This window comes from Anopheles gambiae, chromosome 2, assembly GCF_943734735.2.
Source record: "Anopheles gambiae chromosome 2, idAnoGambNW_F1_1, whole genome shotgun sequence".
NCBI lineage: Eukaryota > Metazoa > Arthropoda > Insecta > Diptera > Culicidae > Anopheles > Anopheles gambiae.
In genome coordinates, this window is record NC_064601.1 from 29,334,091 (window position 1) to 29,356,140 (window position 22,050).

Here is a 22,050-nt window from a genome sequence, read left to right on the forward strand (position 1 = left end):
AACAAAGTGGATGTTAAATATAAAACTCCCAGCAGCACAACTTCCAAACGCGGGGACGAAAGAACTGTCACATAATCATGAGTTGCTTTTAAATGGAAAAAGTTTGCGTTTGTCCCAATGTTTGGCGAGAACCCCCGGGGGCGGGTTTTTAGCACACCGAAATGGGTGTCTCAGCTGACTTAATCAGCGTTGGAATCAACAGCACAAACCGTGCTGGCCACAGTAAGATACGGACCTCTTTTTTTAGGAACAGAGATCGAGAGCGAGCAGCTAAACAAACCAGCAGCGGTGCTAATCGCTTATTGTTGCCCAAAACATGTCCCAACAGGGAGTTTTAGTTGCTCCGGAAGAGTACTTTAAGGTGGTCTCAAATTGGAATTACTGTTTTGTTTCAATTGACTTTGGGAGCTTTCCGAAAAATGTGTGATTTATATTAGACTTTAGAAAGCTCTTCTAGGAAGATCATTAAACATTCGGCAATGAGAGATTAGTTTTATCGTCTTTCCAACCACAATCGATACAGCGTACCGGCCGATGACATAAAGTCTACTAAATTTGAAGGTAAAATTCTTTGTTCAAACCTTTGTTTGGGACAGACATACACTCTAATACAAGGCCCTCACATCAAGACAAATTGAATTATTAAAGTTGACCACAAAAGCGCAATTTCATGCCGAAGCGATTTTCAGGTTGCGAACAAAATCCAATGTACACCCAATGCATCAACGGCATGACATCATCGCCATTGTGTACCCCCCAGGGGGGGTTTGCTGCAACTCAAGAACACGATGAGCCGGTTGTAGAATACAAACCGATCCTTTGCTGGTATGGTATTGCTATGACTCAAAGAAACAAACTCTTAAAAGCCTAACCCACTCAGCAAACCCACACACACACATGTTTGTTTCTCTGCGTCGTCGTCTCTCTCTCTCTCTCTCTCCTCACCAGCGTCACTCACACAAACCTTCACTTCTTCGCCACACAAAATCGGAAACATTCAACACTGAATTATTTGTTGTCCTTTCCTGGCCCGGCACTTCAAACCTTCCCAACTGCTTGCACACAACGACCCACGCACACAGAAGCAGCCACCTGATTTCCGTTCGCAAAGCTTCTTTCCCCGTTTGCCTGCAACAGCTATCCACCAATAGGCCAATATTTTTCCCGGTGTCCAATTTCGTCCACCTCACACGCGCCTTTGATAAGGGTCGTTTCGTTTCGCCCGGGACGCGCAATACGCACCGAGACACCGAGTTGCGGGCGCGACGGGCTTGCGAGATTTGCAATCGGACGTACCAGGAGGGGAAGGGAGGGTGGAGGGGGAATCCTAACCAAACCAAAAAGGTGCCGGATGATGAAATCACTGCAGCAGTGGCAGTGGTTCCAGGATCTTAGCTGCCTGAGACTGCTGGAGCTGCTTGGTGAGCAAAAAGAAAGAGGCTACGAAAACAATCTATCCCAAAAAGGACGATTGAAACGCCTACAACAGAGCGGTTGCAGCATAGCAGACATATATACACACACACTGACACGCATACACGTCCCCCTGAAAGGTTCCGTTTTCTGGTCCTGTCTGCCAAGTACGAAACAACAGACAAAACGAAAAAAAAGCACAGACCTAACCCAACCCAAACCAAAACTCCACGCCCGCTGCCATCGGCAGGTGTTGGAATACTTCTCCCGGGAAGCATGAAATAAAACGCACACGAGAATTGCCAGTGTGCTGTGTCCGTGACTAAAGCTGCACAGCTTTAGCTCTATTGCCGGTGGATGAGCCAAATCCTTTTGCCGATGAGTGTGTGCGTGCAAGAGAGACAGAGAGAGGAGGATTTTTTTGTTGGTGTGGGCTACTTCTCTAACCGAAAACACCCGTATCCCTAATAATATTTGCAAACCTTTTCCCCCGTGCCCCGGCACAACAAAATTTGCGCACAAAATGAAACAAAAACCATATCGCATAGAGAAAAGCACACACACGCACACAATAAAGGTAGCCACAATCAATCGAGGGCGATGGGGCCAACAAGAAGAGAACAAAAAAGCACAAACCCAACAGATCGGGGTCTAGTGAAAATTGGACAAGCATTTTTTTGTATGTTTGTTGGGAAAAACGTCCTACCAGAATACCTGGACAATATAGGTGAGGTGGAAAGGATCGCTTTTTTTCTTCTTCTTGCTCCCTCTTCCTCGGGCGGGAGGGAAAATATGCGAGAAACACCAGCCACACAAAGCCACCGGCAGCAGCGGCTGGGCTGGTGGGAAGCGTAATCGCAGGGTTCCGGTTCCGGTGGGTTGTTTTAATTTTCAACGCCCACACACACACCCCGACCGGTCCCCACAATTGGCATGGGAGTTTTTTATGCTTCAATTTCTAATGTTTTTTTTTTGTTTCTGTTTTGCTCAACACAATTCGCACACTTTTGTTTCTTTTGCGCGCACACACACACAGATAAACATGTACATAGAGATACCCTAAACTAGGCACTGTTAACGAACAAAAGCGTGATGAAATTATTGTTCCGTTTGACGTAAAAATGGCAGAAAAAACACGCACACACATAGCCACTGGATTGATGCTGTGGGGTGGCGGTTTGTTGTCAGGAGGGGCGCAGATGGCAAGGGGGCTGCTGGCCGATTATTACATCGCTTTATGGTTGCGTTGAGACTGTCCACTTCTGCTGGACATATTTAACCCGTGATCGGATCAAATCACGCTCGCATACGAACACTCACACAAACACACACACACACACAAACCCGATTGAACGTAGTTCCAACCGAGTGGGTAAGCTTTGCGCAACAATTCATGTGCCCTCGCAGCCCAGGCCCAGTGAACGCAACAGCAGCAGCAGCAGCAAAAACGCTGAAGAGCTGAATGGGGGGGAGCGAAGAGTCGTGGCGGAGAGACAGACACCGACCCCGAAGGTGATCAACAAGGTAGCAGCAGTTGATCTGAACTGGCCAGACAACAACAACAACAACAACAACATCTTCGACAACCACCGATGGCGGCACGACGTGGGGAAAAGAATGCCCAGCCAGCAAGATTGACGGGAGGGACGGCGTTCGTTCGTGTTCGTGGGGCAAATGCAAAAAAAAAACAAGACAACAAGCGCAACGCAACCCACCCAGTACACGTACATTGCGAGTGGTACGAAGAAGTACGAATTGGCAACCCGCGGAATTCACCGTGCAACAGCGGAAGGGATGAATTTTGGGGTTAGGGCCTCGCGCTGACCACTAATACACACGCACACACACACACACACACATACAGAGCTACGCACAAAGGGTAGGGTTGGAACATAGGGACTTACACTTTTCTTTTCCAACACCCGCCGATCAGATTAAGCGACACACGATTTCCGCTTCTCCGGGCAGCTAAGAACCGGAAGGGAAAAGTTGTCCCGAGCCGATGCAGGGGGGAGCACAAGGTGCGCTACATACGCAACAACAACCAGGGGGAGGGGAAACGACTTGCGGTACGCAACACGCACTACCCCTGTGGTAAACGCAACACACAAACCGACAAAAAAAAACACACTACCGCGAGCTCGCGTTCGTTCGTCCGTTTATCGCCGTTGTCGATCGTCTTCGACACACCGTGACCGCACCGGAACGCGTTCCAACACTGAATGAATGCGTGAACACGGCGCGGCATAGCGAACCTGCTGCCCAGCTCCCAAAAACAGCTGCTGCTGAGCCACCCGAATGCCGCCCCAAAACCCGACCCGAGACTGTCGTTGCTCGTGGCCCCGTGGTGTTGTGGCCAGTGTGAAATGAACGCAAAATGAACGGTACACGACCGCGGCCGACGACTTCGAGGCACGAAAACCCGAACCCACGAGGCGCGATGAAGCTTTCGCAAACGCGCACGCAAACGCCCGAGCAATGAACATCATCGCAGATAAAGGGAGAGAGAGAGAATGAGAGAAGAGCGCGTAGTACACGCACAATTTTGCTCTCGGAAGGCGGTTCACCGCGACAGTGGGAATGGGAATTCGTGGGCGACCTGGGGGTCCGAATCTTGATTAACCAACCGGTGAGTTTTGTGAAGGCACGTCGGTTGCACAAACCATTCGTTGGATAAGGTGGCTACAAACCCCTCACGCAATCGGCCGCAACAGTAGAGCACGATAACGTTTGATAATCGACCAGTATCGATACAGCTTCCTGTGAAGAAACTACAAAAGCAAACCCGAACCATCGCCCACTTTCTTCCCCCCCCCACACAACTCGTGCTCAAAACGACGAACTCGCCCTCAGGGACGCTCTCAGGCCCTTCACCGAAAAGAGAACACTACTCTTTTCGGAGCGTTGTCGAGTGGCTCTCCGATTGCACCGCGGTGGCTCGGGCAGTATACATTCACAAACAACAACAACAACTACAACAACATTCACAAATAGGAGATTGTTTCTGCCACTGCCTCACATCTCGCGCAAACGTCCTTCGAGAGACATTAAGAAATAAACAGAAGAAGAAAAAAATGTCACACCACAAAAATCCCCTTCCCTTTTTCGACTATGGAACGGAGCGGGGATGTAGAGGACGGTAAAGAAAAGTGAAATCGCGTGAAGCGGTTTGGTCAGCCCGTCAGGCCGGCCCCGGCCCCGGTGAGTATCCAATTCGGCAGGAGGATTACACCAGCACACAAAAACAAGCAGATGCGTCTCGAAAGAGAATCCCCAAATAAGAAATGAATAAAGAAATAAGACGATTAATAAACAACAAACAAACTGAAAAGAAAACACCACAGGAACGTTTTCGTTTAACCGATGGACCGATGCAGCAGAAGTGAAACAGCATTTGCAAACTAATTTTATGGATTTCAGCCGAACCAGCTCAGGGTCAGCACTCACTGGAAACGTTAATAAGGAAGCGGCGCCCAACCGTGCGGCAGTAGTTCAGGGTTAAATGTATTCGGTGCGAGAAAATAGAAAACGAAAACCAACACACACAAAAACTGCATTCCTGCGATGGCAACTTTTTGGAACACGAAAAACGGCAAACGATGATTCAAACAAAACTTGCTACAACCGAAAGCTGGAAAGAGAATTCATTTAACCCACATTCAGATACAGCTTCGCCGCTTTATAATAGCATTCAAGCGCGTCTAAGCTGAGCTGGGCACATAGTGTCGTGGTGAAGTCTTCGGGTAAGCGCACGATAAGTACTGAGTTCGAATCTCGTTGGGGATAGTTCTTCGTACAGCTCAAATTATATGCGACTTTTATAATACCACACATTCACTACTATACTACTAACATATCTGTTGATTTGAATTTAGCAACTGTTTGCATGCAGTATGCAGGGATAGCGAACCAAGAAGAAACCTGCGTTTATATCGGATTTCCGCGGAAGTCAATTTTATCACTCCAAAATTTACAATTAGCTTAATTGTCGTGTAATTTTGCTTGAGGCGGTGTTATCTAGCCTCTAAATTAGTAATATGATATTAGTTTGACAGAAAATCACAATTTTGAACCTTTTTTTCAATGATCGACGAAAATTACATTAATTTTGTATTTGACAATTGATGGTACGATATGCTATGATAACTTCGGAGAACCGCATATCACCCAATCCGCGTATAAGAGGTATCACGTATCTCGGTAACTGTCTATACAAATTTTACCAAAGTTTTTTTTTTAAATAATTTCCTCAAAATATATTATCAATTAATTTATAATTTATCAAACATCATGAACAGAAACACACACATCAGAGGGACAAATGCGACCCTGTCAAACTGCCACCTTTTCCATAAACGAATCAATCCACCATTGATCCATTAAAAAGCCACCACAAAACGATGCACCCCACACACCGCACCGTTGCGATAAGGTAGGAATAGAAACACAAACAAACAAACCGACAAATCACATCCACCACCATCTCACACCACCACCCGATGGCAATCAAGCGATTCGCGGAAAGCGAAACACAAACGCAGAAAAAAGAACTGCTACCCTTTTGCATAAACACACACACACACACACGCGGTGCATCGGCAAACGGTTCCCCTCGCCTCCACTACTGCCCTGCGCGCATCTTGTAACGTAATAGAAACCAGCTTTAATTGCCGCCATTGTGCATTTGCCAGTGAGCGAAATTCCCTTTCCAGTATGTGTGTGACACGGCTTTGATAGTGGTATGTGGTCCCCCTTATCGTGCTAACTACCCCCCCAAACTAGTTGGGCAGGAGTTGAACCGGTGGGGCGGAAAGGGTTGCACGTGGCCGCTGCAGCTGGCGTGATTTGAAATAGACGCGAATTGTCAGAATACAAACGAACAGCGCGAAGGCGCATGCCGGTCCGCGAACACGTACCGCTCCAATAGAGGGGAGCAAACAAACAAAAAATGACAGAGCAACCACCACCAGGTCGTCTGACAAGAGCAACAAAAAAAAATGCATTTATCGGGAGCGCGAGCATGTGCCCAGGTACGAAACGGTAGCTTGATGCACCATTTGAAGAGAAACCCCCGGTCATTGTGCATGCATTTGGTAAGTTTGTAGCTTCGAAAAGCTTCGCTTTATGATTGTCCTATAAAGTAGAATGATTTTGTAGCAATTCTAACACCTGAAGCCTGCGCCCCGGATTAGTTTAACTTTTTTTTTATAAAGCGCTGGACAACGCTGGAGCCACCAGAACAGCGGAGGAGAGGTGAACAAAAAGACAACGACAACATAAAAAACAACAACCTCCCTCCCTAAAACGTTCGCCTTAATCGTAGCTTTCAAACCACAATCCAGCACGTACTTCGGGTAGCCGATACATGCGCCCAGGCCACATTGGTAAGCGCAACACTGGAAAGGGGATTAACATGACGAGGACGGGGGAGGGAGGGGATCCCGCCAATCGGTCTGCGAAGGTTGTCGCGCGGGGCGCACGCGGCACACGGCTAACTCGCGCGGCGGGTTTTGCATCGATGTTTGAAAAATCCATTCCAAACGATGACGCCAATGCACAATGGGCAGTTTAGAACAAATTGCGGGATAAAATTATTTTCGCAGAAATTGTTAGTTTTTATCATTTGTAGTAGAGTATTATGATAGTAAATAACATTTTATTTGTAGTTCGCATCCATACCACCAGGTGGCGCTACATAAAATAGTGTTTTAATGGATATTTGCTTAGTTTTATTAATTTTGTGTGTTTTTTTTCTTGTATTATTTGTTGCTAATAGTATAAACCATTTTAAAATATACTGTAATGTTCCATAATGAAGATTAAATAAATAATAATAATAATAATTTATAAGCAAAACATAATAATTTTGAATAAAATAATTTTTTCTGCTTTGTATAGGACAATTGTAGCTAATTCTCGTCACTTTTACTCACAGGTAGTACAAATATTAAAAATTTACATACACAACTTAGGTGGATGCTATTACAAGCTCCTGACGTCTAGTTCACTTTTCTAAAGACATGAATAAAGGCATTTAAATAATTAGATAGAGCAGGTGCATTGAAATAAAGTACTTCCCAAATTCGTAATGAAAAGCAGCACATATTGTTTGTCTTTGAATATTCATCCAATACCTTTCCAAGTGCTGTACTGCCTTCAGAAGGGGTAATAAAACTAAAAATCCTTCTTGTTTTACAACTATCTGAAAAAATCAAAATTGCACGATAGCTACAAACTAAGTATTTACTTCATTTGTAAAGTTAAACCCTGTCTTTGTTTTAGTGCGTGTAGCTACTGATATTGAACTGGTTAACGAATCAGAGAAATACAGCTCATTATACAAAATGTCCTTCTGGATGCATTTTCTTTCTTGCAAAATATTCTTTGTAGCATCTCCCCTCTATCCTTATATTTAGTTTGTCATGAGTTTTGGGAGTTTCTTCTCCCAAAACGCCAATAGATGCTACTGCATTCATAACGTTTTCCTGTTATGCGTATAATTTAAGAATTACTTTCCTTATATCCTTCTATAATCTGCAGTAGGACCAAAAGGTATTTGGTTCTGATTTGCTTCATTATATTTAATGATAAAGTTAGGTTAGAATAGAAATTTACATATAAGATAAGTACATGAGCTGAAACTAAGATACACAGCTTCGTAATTGAAATGAAAGTTGATCAAAAGCACGTAGAATATATTTTTGTAGAATACACGAAATACGCTACACTAGGCACCTATGGAGCCGCCTAGTTACGCATGTGTCTATTTTTAGAAAAAGTTGATGTGAAAAAACTTCAATAAAATTCGCGTTCGCAAACTTTCGCAGAATATTTCTTCACAGATTGATAGCATATATATTACACTATGATGTGACATATATAAGACAACGCCACTCTACGCCACTTCCATAATGGCATCAAGTCAAAACTTAAAATGATGAAAATTTTCGGGAAATTTTTTCAGTTATTATCGTATATTTTTGCATAAAATTAACTTAGCTCAAAATTTTTCATGTGTTAAAAAGCTGACTAAATATCCTTTATAAAATGTCTAAATTTATCAAAATCGGTTCATATTTGAAAAAGTTACAAAGGTTTAAAGTTTTCCAAAAAAGTGAAGATTTTTCTGCGTTTTTTTAACAAATCTCGACTTTGAGAGGTGTTTTCTAGAGAACCAGAACAGATAAAGAGCTCATATTTGGAATTTTTCTTAGTTTAACCCTTAGTATTAAAACCTATTATTTGGAATTGCGCTATTACAAAGTTGATTTTTTGAATTTCATCCCGGCAAATGCCCATTGTGCAATGACGAGAGTATTAGTGCGTTGTGCTGCCGGCCACGACCGATCGAAGACGGCGACGGTGCAAAGCGGTGGGTTTAAATTGCGCCACCTCAAAGCGAGTGCCATCGCATGATGGCAGCAGAGACTGTGGCCATTTGTCGTATGATGCTGTCCAAAAAAAAAACCAGGAGGAGTGGAGACCATGTTTGGTGACTTTCAAGACCTGTTTCTACCATTCCGAGCGGTTTCAATTGGTTGTGGACAGAATGAGTTTCGTGAAGTATGCCACGTTGCTTCTCATTACTCTGGAGCAGTGGAGGGTCGTTAAGTGTTTTTTTTTTAATTCTCTTTACCCTTTAAAGAGTTAATCGAATATTGTTCGCGCTTGAGTTCATCCTTCACACTGCTAATGCACACTGTCAATAAAGCAGTGTTTACCAATAAGCGAAATACACCTCCGGCAGCCTGCAATAGCCCACACCCGCCTAGTCACTAAAATCACGCCACCATAAATAAGCGCTTCAATAAATCAAACTCATCCGGTGCTTCTGGCCCCAACCGGCAACAACCGTGTACGGCCGGAACCGATCGAACGCGTGAAGATAGCACTGCCGTCGTTCGGTCGGTCCTTCCGCTCCTCTGCCGACAACACACGGTGATATAATCTCCAAGATGCATTCGGCTCAACCTTTGACGATTCAAGGTTGAAAAATAAAATCACACCAACCGTGTGGTGGTGATGGTTTGCCTCTTTGTTCCGTTCGCTTTCCAACGTTCGCTCCGCTCCCAACGACGCCGATTTGCAGCGTAGCACACCCTTCCGCCGAGCGGCCTTCGTTTAACCGTTTGCTGTACAATTATCACCGTACACGTGACCTCGCACCGCACCTGCCCCATCGTTGTCTGTCGCCGGCGGAACCGTCCCGGAAGTGGACAACTGCACCTAACCTGCTGCGCAGCGTACGTGTACGTGAACAGAAACGCACCACGAAGGGGATTTTTCGCATCGACGCCTGGTCTGGTGGCTTTGTGTGGTTGAGTGTGTTGTGTCCCACCTTGAACGCTGTCCAAACGCGATGTTCAAGATGAAGTTCTTTGCTCGGAACGGAACAAGCTGAAAGCATTCCACTGTAGGTACGTTGTTTGGGTTGTCCATCTGCTGCCACCAGTGGCGATAATTAAAGCCCGACGAATCGTTCCGGTGTTTGCCGGGGTGGCATGTGGGTCAGGTCAAACATTATTATCAGTAACGGACCGATTTTCGAATGGGGAATGTTTTTTTTTTTTCGATTTGCTCTATCGCTTATTGCGCTAAATGATAAAGATGTGATAAAATAACCACAAACACTCATGGGTGGCGAATCCATGCCAATTGAGTCACCTATCGATACGGGAAGTTCCAATCCTAAAGTACCCTCATTTCGATTTGTACCACGTTTGGTCGTGCTTCTGGTTCGGTTTCTGAAAAACTCGTCTGTTGGTAAGCCGCTCACACGCGATCCGTAAATAATATGCGCATTTCAGACCCACGGCAAACGTGCCCACAAGACGGTACACGCCAACTGCCCGGCCAGGCAAGAGAGTCTGGCAAACAAATAAACAAACCCAAACCGCCTGATGCCGCCGTGCGTACGTACGTACCGCCAGGCCTGCGGGAGGAATACACAGTTCGTGTGTGTTGTTGAGGCGCTTACGTCATTTGCGTGCTCTTGTTTATTCCTTCTTTTGGTTGTGCAAAAACACCCACCGCTGTAATGGATGTGGCCTCACTGAGCCTCTTATTTCATGGCTGGTTTGGTTCCTTCGGTCGATGTGAAGCCATCGTAAGAATCATTTGGTACTGAAGTGGATCTTGCCGGACGAGCAACACCAAGATGACCAACCAAGAATGGCAATACTTAAACCAAACTGACACTGTGCTTCGTTTTCGGTAAAAACCTTCCATTTGGTTTTCGTAACCGCGCCTTCGTAATGAACCTTCCAGTGAAGCCTGATGCGGACTATAATTCAGGATTATGAGATACCGGCAACCACTCGATCCGGATCAAGCAAACTGCACCGTTTCGGGTTGCAACATCATTCCCGTTCGGGTGTCTTCATGAAAATCACGTAACAACGGGTAGGGCCTCCGCTTCTGATGACCGTGATAGAGTGTAGCTCGGTTGGCCCTTTTTCCAGCCCGCCCATATCGGTGCTGAAGGGCCCGACGGTTTGATCGTTCACTTTACATATTGTGAGTAACGATCGTTCGGGATGAAACGCTACGGCATCCCATCGATGACGACGTTCTTGCACACGATGGTGGCGATGCTGCTGATCGTGATGCAAGTTGCAGGACCCAATAATTGCTACATTGCACAAAAGGGGCAGCGCAATGGTTGCGCGAAAGTGCAACAAGTGCACCCTGATGCACTGATTCGCCTATTCTTCCCTTCGGATGCAGTTTCTTTCCTGGTTTCGCGCACAGGCGGCACAGGTTTTTGAGCGAGCTTTCACGGTGATGCCGGCGTGCCCTTTACCAAGCCCGGGAATGGCATCCCTCTCGCCGCTTTAGCTCACACATCCGAAAGAAACAGACACCACGGAAGGGGTCCCAATCCGCTACCCCCTCACACACACACACACACAGAAAAGAGCAAGGGAACCCCGAAACGGCTGGCACACCATTCGGAAAGTGAAAGTAAATTACCATTTCTCTCCCGCTTCCGACCACCTCCAGCTGATTCCGACCTCTCGGCCGCTCGGTGGGGAAGGTTAAGCCGGTAGAGGAAGCAAAGCACTTTTACTATTCCGGTCTCCTCCGTGCTCGCGGTCGCGATTCCTCACCTGTCTGCCTGTCTCTCGAGTCGTCGTACGGGTCGTGCCTGTGGGACACAAATGGAGACACACACAGCCACCGAAGCTTATCAACAAAACCGGACTCACGGGGGGCACGGGCTTTCCGGAACCGAAGGCGCATTCACTTCGCACACTGCACTTGCACTTCCCGTTCGGGCACCAGCGATCACGACTGCAGCACCGGGCACACGTGAAATTAGCGACGCAAAACGCGGCCAGCCCCGTACGAACGAAACCTGTTTGGCAGCCCCCCCACACGCACGACAACAACGGACACACGCAGCGATTTTGACAATCAGCTGTCTTGCGCAGTAGTACCGAGCGCCGCCACACCACAACAACAGCGCTAGCGCTCCGTGGTGCCTAGTGGTGGGCCGTCGAACGGAGATGTTGGGAAAATTGAGAAAATTATTTTTTTTCGCAAAAATTACGAAAATTACAAAAAAAATCATAAAAAATTACGCAAAATTGTTGAATTTCGTTAGAATAATTTATAAAAAGCACGGAAAAATTACGAACTACTAGCAAAATGGTCGAATTCCACTTGAATAGCAAAAATTTCAAAATTTTCAACGGTCGCGTGTGGCGGGAGTCGGAAAAATTCAAATTTCGCGATTGGATTCAAAAAAATTGTTGCTTTTTTTGTTGTTGCAATTTTGACGGTTGGCCGCGACACGTGGTCGAAACGAATTGGCGCGATTTTCGCGGAAAAACGAAAGGAAAAAGCAAGCAGCGATCGTGGAAAACGAGTGAGAGTTTTGGTTTGGCCGTCCGAGCGCACATGGTCTGCGCATGCGTGAATTCCGGTTTGGTCGTAGCATCTCGACCTCACGGACACGGCCATGGTACTGGATATGACCTTTAAGGCATGTTCCCAGTCTAATCGGAGGCAAATCCACCACAGACCGCATTTTTGCATCTCCGCAGATCCTCCAGAAGTGCCGAGAGCGCCCAAATCCCTACGCACCCCACCTGTTCATCGACTTCAAGGCGGCGGGAAAAAGAGCTATGGACATCATGCAGCGGTACCACTTCCCTGGGACGTTGATCCGGCCGTAGAGACCACCACGAACGAGGTGCAGTGCAAGTCACCTTGCAGTCGGACGTATCTAGTATCGAACTTGATGTCGGAACTGTTCAAATCTCACAGGAATCATTCGAAATGCGGGTCTAGACAACGACGTCCATGGCACGATCCTCTACTGATCTCTCCAATTTCTCGGCTTCGCGGATGACATCGACATCATCGGTAAGACAACAGCGAAGGTGTGTGAGGCGTACACCCGACTCAAACGTGAAGCAGCAAGAATTGGATTGAGAATCAATGCGACGAAGACGAAGTACCTGCTTGCCGGAGACTCAGACAATCTGGGAAGCAGTGTACTGCCGACGACGACAATCTCGAGGTAGTAAAGGAGTTCTGCTATCTTGGGACGGTCGTTACTTCTGACAACGTCATCAGCAGCGAAATCCGGAGATGCATTGTGCAGGGGAATCGTATTTAATCGATCATATGAACGCTCTGAGCGTGGTTGTGCGACGCATCCTCCGGACCATATTTGGCGGTGTGTTCGAGCATGGAGTCTGGAGGAGAAGGATGAACCACGTACATCCTGACGGTGGCGAAAGGCTGGCAGGATACGATGGCTGAGGCATGCTATTAGGATGCCGGACTCATGTCCCACCATGAAGGTGTTCGACAGCAACCTCCAGTTCGGCATGAGGTGCAGTGGAACACAGTGAACTAGATGGATGGATCAGGTGCATCGGGAACTGTCGGAGATCGGGTTTCTACATGGATGGAAGGCTGCGGCCAGAGACCGAGCATCCTCGAGAAAAAGAAAGATTCTGTTTGAGTGTTGTAAAGTTTCGGAAAATCAGCGGGCCTTAACGAAGACGCAGAAATGGCGGGTGTATGTGAGAGAGCGTCCCCCATAATGTCCTGCCATCGGTAATAAATAAATCACCAATACCAAGCCCATTTGTGGTAAAGACCGGACTCGACAATCAAGTACAGTGCTACGGCAAATAGGAACAAGAAGGAGAAGAAGAGTTAACCTGCTCCATACTACAAAAACCGTTCGTGATTCATTTCTAACATCCATATAGCTAGACGAGTATCGATAATGGGACAGACGAAACAATTTCGACATTATTTGTAAATGCGGTTGCGCAAACAAAACACCCGTCAACAGAACGAACCCACAACGAGCATTACGCACTTCTTTCTTCGCATAAATTACTGCCCACGATACCTTACACAACTTCCTCCCAAGCTCCACGATACCCCACGAAACCCGCCAACCGACAACTCGTCACGCAACCACTCGGGTGGAATTTCTGCGTCACGCGCTTCCAATTTATCATCACACTCCATTCCAATGCAATCATGTGCTGGTTTCTAAAAAAAAACCGGGGCTTAAAATAATAACACTCCCACATGCCGGTACCCATTTCACTCGCGAAAGAATAAATTAGTTGCGAAAAAGTTTTCAAATAAAACCCACCCGAATGAGATCACCACTCTTGGGCGGGCGAGCGTTGGGGCTGGAACTCGTTACTTGTGCTCGTGAGACGATCTAGCCTTTTTCTCTCTTTGGTTCAGTTCAAGAGCAACTTTTAATCGTGTGTCATTACTCATCAGCCTAATTTTTGGCGAAAGCGAAAGATAATGAATGCACACCAACGTGGTGTTCCCGGCTCGATTGCGGGTGTCGCTACCACAGCTACCAGCTGCAGAGGAGAATGATTAGAAGGTCTTTAGGAACTGTTCCTCCACACGTCCCCAAACAGTAAGAACGCTTCAAATCTCTTCAAAAGACTTTGGTTCCTGTTTGTCCCAATCGTCAGGAAGGAAGGAGTTACTCGGTTACAAGTAATTTAAGAATCCTTCCGCCACACACCACATCCTACCAAACGGACCCATTTCAAAGATTCCATCGTAACATTCGACTGTGAAGCAACTCATTTCAGCGACACATCCAAACTACAATCTTTTCAATTCATCTTTTGGGACGGAATAATCAAATTCAGTCATCACACAAACCTGCTACGGTACGAGTCATGTTTTATGAGTGGATTTCCAACGGGGGCACACTCATTGCCACGAACCAAACTCAGCAGCTGGACCAACTTTGAAGTGCATCTCGTAAATGCGAACGACTCCGAGCCGCACCGCGCAACAATGTCGGGTACGAAAGTGCGAAAAATACTTACCGAAAACCATGGGAAGCTCGAAAAGTTGATTCTCAATAGGCGAACACCAAGGCGGAACACAACTTCTGACGTGTCGGCCATTCAGGTTTTTGCAAAACTTTGTGGCCAGAGTCCTTTTCTCCTTCTACAAACGTCAAGTTTCGTCGTGAAAGATTGTGCAGCTAGGCGAAGGAAACAGTACAGTTTTTCGTCCAAATCATCGTCCTGGCTTTGTTTTTGTGAGTCTCGTTAAACTCATTACCCATACACAGTGGACACTGGATACTGGACAATGCTTCAAAACTTTACCAAACGAAACGCTTCCCTCAAAACGTTTCCAGCGCAAAACCTTCACCGGAAATGGATAAGAGAGCATAAAGGAAAAATGGACTTGCTGGCCTCACGCTGTACCTGTACGGGAGAAACTGCTTGCGCAAACTTATCGTGACTGCTTTTGACACCCGTGTGTCCTTCTTGGCAGCATGTAAGAGGTGTGTTCATAGCGGGGAGTCGACAGAAACAAAAAAAAACACACACACACATACCTAAACACAAGAAGTGCAATTGCACTTACCGCGCCGGAAGCAGCGGCAAAGACCAGGAACGGAAGAGCACAAGCGTGGAAAGATAAATACGCTTTTCGAGTCAGGTAGCAAAGTTATCCGCTTTTCTAGCGCCGTGTGTAAAAATGTTTAGTTGCTTTTGACAAGCGGCTCGGCCTCGCACGGCCATCCCAAACTAGAGCCAACATGGAAGAAAACCGCAAGAAAAACCAAATCAAGAACCGGAAGTTTATTTACATTTACTTTGCCACTTCTGGAATCGGGTAAGCGGGCAAAAGTTTGGTCGAGAAAAACAAAAGTCGCAAGAAAATGTATGCAATTTGTGTTAACTCAATCTGATGTGCTTTCGCGTGAAGTTTGTTCCACCGGTGTGCATATTCTACATTCTTACAACAAACAGGACAGGGTTAGCGAATTTTGGGGAACGGAAATAATGTGAGGGACCAAACAAGGAATGGAAAGAAGATTCACAGTGAAGCAAAACAATTTCCGTGGTGAATTTCCGGGGAAAAAAAACTAATGCTAAATGAAACTCGTTTAAGAGAATATTTATCAGTTGTCTTTCAGCTGTCCAATTCACAAAACCATTCAAATTATTTGTATTAATTTATCTATGTTATTCAACTGTTGATTTTTAACGCAATCGAAACATTTAAAAGCTACATTCTGACTGACTATTTTCACTATCATATCCTTTTCATCCTGCCGTCAATAAATCTCTAGGGTTCAATCGGCTGTGGACGTTCTGCTGCCGATAGAAAAAGGGTTGAATTATAAGAGAAAACTGACTACGCAGAAAACGTTACATCGATTTGTTGTCTAGTATAAAAATACACTTCGCTCAGACCTTATTCCGGTACGAGATTTAATGATACTGTGGAATTGTACCTGTTTTTGTTTAAACTACAGACAATTCCATTGATGGAATCACCAACACTCCCAATACTCCACACTGGACATTGCGCCATTGACATATCACGCTGGAAAACGGGACAGACCGATTCGTCTATTCATGTCCACATACGTCTCCAGCAACGAGCTATCTTGTTCGATGTAATTTCCAACCTGTTGTTGTAAATCCTTTCACTCCTTGACGCCACATCACATCGCACTCGAAGCCGCCATGCTCGGTGAGATTTTAATTTCCAGCGTAATTGAGGCAGCAAATTAGGTTTTTGATTATATTTCGGCTGTTCGGCCTACATCGTGTTCTGGTCACGCTGGTCGCCCATGGTCGACCATGGGATGAATCGTGCCACCTCCAGCTGTCATGCAGCATCCCTTCCCCGTTTTAACCCGTGTTTTTTTCCCGCCCATTGCTTACTTTCGCCACCCCGTGTTCGGTGTGTTTGTCATGTTGAATTTTCTGTTGATGACAGCGCCGCATAATTAGGTCATCACGGCCTGGGAACTGACCGACCGAAGCAAATCTAATGTAAACAATATCGACCAAATAAAAACTGCCGATCGCGATCGATCAGCAGAAAATTAGTATATAAGTCAGGAATAAGCATGAATAAATCGACTTTCAAGCACAAGAACTCAAAGACTAAGTTGTTTGTCTGTTCCAAGCCAAGTCGGACGGTAAAATCCTCCTGTCTTGGCGCTTCCCAACGAGTTCAGACTCGGTGCGGAAAATATATGGTGGCTCCAGAGAGGATCGAACTCACGACCTTCGCGTTATCAGCACGGTCGTGCTGATAACCCCCGCATCTCCACCACATATATTTTCCGCACCGAGTCTGAACTCGTTGGGAAGCGCCAAGACAGGAGGATTTTACCGTCCGACTTGGCTTGGAACAGACAAACAACTTAGTCTTTGAGTTCTTGTGCTTGAAAGTCGATTTATTCATGCTTATTCCTGACTTATATACTAATTTTCTGCTGATCGATCGCGATCGGCAGTTTTTATTTGGTCGATATTGTTTACATTAGATTTGCTTCGGTCGGTCAGTTCCCAGGCCGTGATGACCTAATTATGCGGCGCTGTCATCAACATCCTGACCCCCGTAATTCCTCGTAGAGGGGTTACTATTTGGTGACGGTTTAAACGGCGGGGGGCGTAAAGTGTACATTTTAGCTCGTACTTGTTTGATAATAAATGCTATGGTTATTCCTAATATTAAAGTGGCGACGCAGGCTATTGTACTTGTAATTATTATGAGGTAGAGCTGATCCATATTTGTTTCTTCTTTTTGCTCTGCGCTTAAATTCAGTATTTTGGCCAGCGGCTTGAAATACATTTTTGTTTCTACAGCTTCAATTTTCATGGTTGGCTGGATTTCTATGTTCTTGGTCTGTATTTTACAGTCTTGGCTAAGTGTTATTACCCCAGCTTGATACGCGGGATGTGTCAGTGTTTTGTTACATTTGAGGTATATTTCGTTAGGATGAGAAGAGTAGTATAGGATTTTGTTCGGCTGGGAGAGCTTTACAAATTTGGTTATTGAGTTTTTAATTGGTTTTATACCACACAAGCATTCTGTTTTTATATGTCTGAAAGATGAGGATATACAATCCAAATCTCTTCTAACGGCTACATCGGAGGACACGTGATGAGTGCTATTGTATCGCGTAATATCTGTAGGGTATATATAGTGTATATCGTTTATAGCTATTACATTTTCATCTAAGTCCAGAGTTGTAAAGTTTTTTAGGTTTGGTATTACAGTGATATGGAATATTTCGAATCTCTCTTGCGAAACGATGACGTTTTCAATATGTACTATTATTTCTCCCCTAAATAACTCTTTGCTAGAAATTCGGGGGTGGTCTAGAATTGTATACCCATCGGGTAACCTTGATTGTATCTTCTCGGAAATTTTCGTCGAGTCGAATATGCTAAGGGGCTGGATTTCTAACTCTAGATACCTTGTCGTAATGTATTGTACTATGTCTTCAGCTAGCATGATTGTTTCTGTGACATGCTTTATAAGTACGTTTTTTTTGTTTTCATTGAAGCTTTTATTAAGACTCTTAATACCTTCGTTCATGTGGTCTATTTTCATATTTAGTTTGTTTCTAAGTCTGTCACCCTGCTTGATTTTATGAGTCATGTCTTCCGATATATGTTTCAATTTCTGGTCTTCAGAAGCTCTAAAGAGGGCTAACTGTTCATCAATATCATCTTCTCCAAATAGAATACCTTTCAAAAATCCAAATATGCCGCTAGATCGTTTGGTTCGTCTTTTTACTGCAGTCTGTGAGAGTTGAAGTGCGTGTCGAATGTTTTGTTGTAATGTCAATTTCAAATTTAGAAGATTAGTGTCCATGTCACTCAGTGCCTTGAATACTGTGGTCACCTCTTTCTCCATTGTCAGTAAAGTCTCTGTGTCATTTTCGGGGTGTATTTTCGTGTGGAAGGTTGTTTCCCACACACCCCTTTTCAAGAGAAGCGTTCCTTCGTGGTCGAAGAATATACCAGCTTCTTCAACTGGTTTAACTGAAAGATTGTCTGTTAGTTTCCATGCGGCTAACAGGCTTATAATGCATAGATACCGGGCCATTATAAGGTTTTACGAGATGCTTCCTCCTTTTTGCAGGAGGAGTTTTTAATTGTTCAGCTAATTTCTTGACGTAGGCGATGTTGACCGGTTTTTTAACTCCCCACGAAGGTACGTCTGCAATTTTCTTGCCCTTTACTTCTAGTACTGATAAGTTGATCACAGGGCGTTTGTATTCGCCGTTTTCAACTTTAATCTTTGCGGATCTAACTTGCCCGTCTTTAGCGGGATAAACTTCTACTACCCGGCCCTTTAACCACCTACCCACGCGTTGTTCGTCTGGGAAGACGACTATGTCATCAGGTTGTATTGGGTCTGAGCGTTCTATCCACTTTTCTCGTTTGGCTAATGTTGGGAGGTACTCCTTCAACCAACGTTCCCAATAGTTTTGGGTGATAACTTGTGCCTTCTTCCAGTTGTTTCTGCTAGCTTCAGCTGCTGAAATCCCGGCTGGCGTAGGTTCGGCCTCTCCGGAACACCCTATCAAGAAGTGAAACGGTGTGAGAGGTTCGTCGTCTTCAGTTTCGAGGGGGATGTGAGTAAGAGGTCTATTATTGAGAATAAATTCGATCTCGATAAAGGCCGATCTTAATACTTCTTCTGGCATATTATCATTATTTGGCAGCAAGCTCTTGACCTCTCGGACCATTCTCTCCCATACACCTCCAAAGTGAGGCGCGGCCGGGGGATTGAAGTGCCATTTGATACCGATGGTTGCACATCTTTCGATGAGTTCCGTTATTTGCCTGTTTGCCCCAACGAAGTTTGTACCATTGTCACTGTATATGTGACAAATCTTTCCACGCCTATGCTGCACATTTTTTAGGCACATTATGAAGGAATTTGTACTTAAGTCTTTAGCGATTTCTAAATGTATAGCGCGCGTTGTCATACACGTGAATATCGCTCCCCATCTTTTTTCTACCCTTCTTCCGATTGACACTGTCATAGGTCCAAAGTAATCTACACCTGTATGGGTGAAGGGTTTTTTGAACACAGCGGCTCGGCTTTCTGGAAGGAGGGCCATCATCGGGGCAATGGGACGTGCGCGTTCATTTTTGCAACGCTGGCATTTGCTGATCACGCTTCTTACCACGGCCCTAAGGTCGATTACCCAAAACCTTTGCCGGATTGCCGCAATAACTGCTTCCATTTTTTTATGCATGTAGCGTTCATGATAATGCTGTATGATCAATTCTGTCACGTGATGCCTCTTAGGTAATATTATGGGTTGTTTCACGTCATCGGAGAGGTAGCATATATTTGCTAATCGTCCCCTTGCTCGTAGTAGTCCTTCTATTACTTGTGGATTGAGATTCTTTATTGTGCTGTTTTTAGAGACTTGTCCATTGAGTGAAAGCTGAACTAAATCATCTTCGTATATCTCCCATTGTGCCTTTTGCAATAGGAGTTTTTCTGCTTTATCCAGGTTTTCCTTTTCTACTATCGGGGAAAATGCTAATCGCTTGACCTTGCTTTTCAAAAATTCTATATATTTTAAATTGATTGCCAGTGATCTCTTCAGTCTTAGCCAATTTGAACACCATTCGGTTTTTATAAAGTTGAATGTTCTCTTCTCTATGGTTTTAATCATAAGATTTGGACGGATTTCTTCATGAGTAATGATTAGCTTGGGGTCCCTATATTCAATTTCCCTTTGTTTAAGAAATACTGGGCCATTCAGCCATATAGATTTTCTTGTAACTACCTTGGTTGCTTCGTCTGCAGGATTACTTTCGGAGGAGACCCACTTCCATTGACTAGCATTGGTAGTATCTAAAATCTCTCCAATTCTTACCGCCACAAATTGTTTGTACTTTTGTGGATCGGCATTGATCCATCCTAGGACGGTTTTGGAATCTGACCAATAATAGTCCCTATCAGTGGTAATTCTTAATTCCTCCTTAACAGTCTCGGCGAGTCTGACTCCGAGTACTGCTGCTTGAAGTTCCAGCTTAGGAATTGAGAGTGGTTTTATTGGTGCCACTCTCGTTTTTGCCGCCACTATGTTTACGTCAATCCCCTTTTCTGTTAATGTTCTTAAGTACACTACTGCTGCGAACGCTTTCTCCGAAGCGTCAACGAAAGTGTGTAACTCAGTTACTTCGATATTGCTAGCCACCGAGTAGCATCTAGGTATTTGTATGTGTTCTAGTTCCTTTATTCTTTCCTTCCATCTTTGCCATTGTTCCATTATGCGTTCTGGTACTGGGCTATCCCAATCCAGTTCTGTTTTCCAAATTTCTTGGATGATGACCTTCGCTGGCGTAGTATAGTTTGCCGCCAGCCCCAATGGATCATATATTTTCATCAAGTAGGCTAGCATTTCTCTTTTTGAAATTATGGAACACGGGGTATGCTTAAGCTTATACCTTAACACATCGTTTGTTTTGTCCCAGTATTGCCCCAAAATTTTCTCAAAATTCATATCTTTATTAGAGATGTGCAGCAGCTCTTGTTGTGAGGATCTATCATCTGGGATGCTTCTTATTACCTCCTGACAGTTAGAAACGAAATTTCTCATAAAGAAATGCGCTCTATCATGTATGAGGCAAACCTCGTTAATAGTCTTGATTGCATCATTGATAGTCCGAAAACTATCAAGATAATCATCAACATAGTGGTTTTTTACTATTGCTTCCACCGCAGTGGGGTATTTGTCTTTATATTTTAAGGCGTTTTCATTTTTAACGAACTGGGCACAAGCAGGAGAGCATGTGGCACCGAAGGTCATGACGTTCATAACGTATACTTGGGGTTCGTTGCGTGGATTATCCCTGAATAAAAATCGTTGAGCCACTTGATCTTCTTTGCGGATCCGTATCTGATGGAACATCTCCTTGATGTCCCCTGAACAGGCGATAGGGTATTCGCGAAAGCGGATTAATACTCCAAAAATTGACGTAGTGGCGTCTGGTCCGGACAAGAGAGTAGAGTTAAGTGAAATCCCTTCGTTCTTTGCAGCTGCATCGAAAACCAGTCTTGGTTTTGGAGTTGGCTTATTTGGATTGATGACCATAAAATGGGGAATGTAATTGATCTTTGGATCTCTATTCAGCAATTCAAATGGTGTTAGTTTACGAGCGTAACCTTTCTGAACATAATCAGTAATTTGATTTTTATACCAGGTTTTCATCTCGTCATTACCTTTCATTTTCCGTTCTTGACTTTCGAGCCTTCTTAGCGCCTGTGCGTAGCTGCTTGGTAAGGATACATTGGGATCCTTCCAAAGTAGGCCAATCTCATACTGATTAT

The 22,050-nt window shown here is 44.8% G+C and overlaps 1 protein-coding gene across 16 annotated transcripts in view; it reads right to left on the reverse strand.

Annotated features, from left to right (window-relative positions):
* Positions 1-11,848, reverse strand: part of LOC1273048 (furin-like protease 2) — a 189,284-nt gene extending 177,436 nt beyond the window's left edge. For 3 of the 16 annotated variants that reach the window (XM_061643355.1, XM_061643342.1, XM_061643348.1), the window contains exon 1: positions 3,318-3,734. The gene's annotated coding sequence lies outside the window, so the exon portion shown is untranslated. Of the gene's footprint in view, positions 1-3,141; positions 3,735-10,077 lie in introns of those variants that run through there. The other 13 variants (XM_061643347.1, XM_061643351.1, XM_061643352.1 and 10 more) reach the window with 10 other exon arrangements.
* Between the last annotated feature and the right edge of the window lie 10,202 nt (positions 11,849-22,050).